We start from the raw sequence: 3,348 nt of genomic DNA, 5'->3' as shown, positions 1-3,348 counted from the left end.
GGTGATGGCAACATGGGGGACATGATTGCAGGGACGGTGTCCTCAACTGTGGTATCAGACGCAGGGGTGTGGAATGGCACTGGCTCTGGTGATCCAGGGGGGCTTGGGGTGTGCATCTCCATGGCGTGGTCTAGGGTGTCCTCCAGATCGGATAGGGGGGCAGTGGCGGCTGCCTCACCAGTGGAGCTTGCCGCAGCTGATGGTGGGCCCTCGGTGGCTGGCATCGGTGCGATTGGGTTCACCACCGGTGGTGGGGCCGCAGTTGGTGGTGCAGCTATTACTGCCGTGGCAGTGGCACTCCGACGAAGTTTGGCACTCGTCTGGTGCGGCCTGCCCCCCTTGCCCCTTGATGTTGTTGGGGTATCCGCCGGCTCCTGTGCCCTTGGCCTCTTGCATGTAGCTGTTGCCTGTGTTGCATCAGCGGCATCCTCCCCATCTGTATGTGAGCCTGTCAGGGGCGAGACGGGGGATGGCATTGGTTGCGTTTCAATTTACTTAATGCAGATTACATTAATAATGCAGTTGTGGCAATTGGGACTTAGTGGTTGTGGATGCAGGTGATGTGCCAGTTCAGTGCCTCATCCATGCATTGTAGTGTTTGGGACTTGTCTGTGGTGTTGTGTGCATGTGTGTGTGTGTGTGGGTCTGACACAGGCATGTTGAGGGATGGATGCATGTGTGGATGTGTGTCCATGCATGAGAGGAGTCTGTGCTCGCATATGGGGGGTACAGTACATTCACAGCGCATCCTGTCATGTGTACACTCACCTCCATCAGAAGTGGTTCCCACGCCGAGCTCCATGCTGCCTACTCCCTCTATTGACTCGACGGCAATCATGTTGGCGCACGTCTCCTCCCATTCCTTCATCAGGATTGGGGATCCATCTCCACCAGCACTGGCAATGCGGTGGTTCTCCGCCAGGATGCCCCTCACCCGCAGCCTGAGGTCGTCCCACCTCTTCCTGCATTCGCGCACAGTGCGCGTGCTGGTGCCCACTGCACTGACTTTGGCTGCGACCTCCTCCCAGATGGCTTTCTTCCTCAACAGGGTTGGCCGGCGCATGTCATTTGCGAAGACCACCTCAGCATTCTCCGCAAGGGTCTGTGTCAACATCACCAATTCCTCATTGGTGTATTTTTCTTTGCGCAGCCTGTCAGTCGATTTCTTGAGTGCCTTGGGCATGATGCAGGTGTCCACAATTGTTTGGCACGGCTCACGAATCAAAACAGGTCCAGGGGGCAGAGGATGGCAATGGATTGTGTTTTTAAAGATGGCCGCCGGGCTCTTTCCCGTTCCGGCGCGATGACGCTATTTCCGCTTCCGCTATTTTACGGTCACCGCTAATAACGATGACCGCTAATAGCGGTGACCGCTAGTAGCGGTGACCGCAATTTGCATGTAGCGTGAGGGCGGAGGTGCTATCTGCACTTTCGTCAATGCCGGTAAGGGAGTTTTTTGGGACTTTTGCGGCATGGCGGTAGGGTCATTACCGGCATGGCGCTATGCTTGTGTCCGCGTACTCGTAATGGTGCGTAATTAGCGCCCTCTTACGAGGGCGGACACGTTAATAGCGCCATGCCGCTAATATGCGGTTTTTAGCGCACAACGTGTAATGAGGCCCATGAAATCTCTGCACTGGCTCCCTTTGGCTGCAAGGATCAAATTCAAGACCCTTTGCATCGTCCACAGGGCTTTCTGGGGACTGGGACCGTAGTACCTCCACATTTCTCTTCCTAAACATCTTCCTTCTCCAGCTCTCTGTTCATCCACCTCCAATTCTCTGAGGGTCAGCCGTTTTTCCAAGCAAACAATAGGGGGCAGATCTCTTTCCTCGGCTGGGGTCTCTCCCTGGAACAGCCTTCATGCCTCTCTCAAACTTGAGCAGAACCACCTCCAGTCGGGAAGCAACTCAAGACCTTCCTTTTCGCTTTCGCTTTCTCTCTTCTTCTCTCCCTCTCTCCTGCTAATGTCCTTGATAGCTCTGCACACTGGTCACCTGGCCACCCGTGCACTCAGGCCCAGGCTCTTGCATGTCCATTTGCCCTCACACTGCTTCCGGGCTCCACCAGAACTTAAGGGTCTGTATCTTTAACCCTACAGTCCCTTCTCTTTGCACTTATGAGCCACCATCTGGCAGCACTTATTGAGTCACCTGCACTTCGCCTCACCCCCACATCCTGTTGGCACTTCTTCCATGCCCGTTTGCCTGCACTTGCACCATCTGAATGACAGAAAGGCCTAGTAAGATGGTTGTTTGTCCTCCTTCTATTTCCCCCTCCTTGTCTTGCCTCAAAACACTTGTGTACAGGTGCCTATTTTCTCCATGTGTTAGTTTTGTCCCTGGTATGTGTTTCACTTTAGTACACCCCCATAAACTGGCTCACCACTTCTTCTCATCGTTTTGCTATTGTAAAGGCACCCTTTGTGTGAAAGCTTCCACCAACTGTAAATGTGTTATTGTAAGTCATTTCTGAACAAAACTGACATCCCTTTTCTTCAATAAATACATAAACAAATACACTGTTTCAGGAGGTGAGTGTCCAATAATGCTATGCTAGGTAATATCTGCTCTGTTGACTAGTTCAAAGCTTTTGAAGAGGTTAAGATTATAGAACACATTGCAGAATTTGATAGACATCATTATGCCATGTTCTTGGAATCTTTGGGCCATCTTGGATCTTTGGGATTGCTTTACAAACGTAATTGAGAGATATTATAGATTCACATAAGATGACTAATAAAAAGGAGAGCTGCGTTATAGACAAATCATGAATATACCTATGGTGTGTGCATAGGTAGAGGAGCTCACAAAGCAAATGTCATGTTCATTTAGATACAGACATATCATTAACTGAAGAAGAATGAGCTGATGCATTCAGAAACATTAAACGCCATGAATACGGGATACAGTCGGTCAGTGTACTTAGATCATGGGCTCCATACAACAATATTTCCCACATTCCAAGCCCACTAATGGTTGTTCCACTGCATGTGCCTGGCTCCCATGGGCACCCTTCTCACTATGCCACTCTCTGTCATGTTCATTTACATATAGACATATCATTAAGTGAACAAGAATGGGCTGATGCATTCAGAAACATTAAACGCCATGTATAGGGGATGCGGTCAGTCAATGTGCTTAAATCATGGGCTCCATACAACAATAATTTCCCACATTCCAAGGCCACTAATGGTTGTCCACTGCATGTGCCTTGCTCCCATGGACACCCTTCTCACTCTGCCACTCTCTCGCCCTGCTAAAGCACTGCCTGCAATTTTCCAAATAGGCACAACAAAATAGCCCTCAGCTACGTTGTCACGCTAGGTTGTTCGATTCACGTCCCCAA

Source organism: Ambystoma mexicanum, chromosome 12 (genome assembly GCF_040938575.1).
Source record: "Ambystoma mexicanum isolate Mex_15411 chromosome 12, UKY_AmexF1_1, whole genome shotgun sequence".
Lineage (NCBI taxonomy): Eukaryota > Metazoa > Chordata > Amphibia > Caudata > Ambystomatidae > Ambystoma > Ambystoma mexicanum.
The sequence above is the reverse complement of the archived record's forward strand: the minus strand, read 5'-3'. Positions refer to the sequence as shown.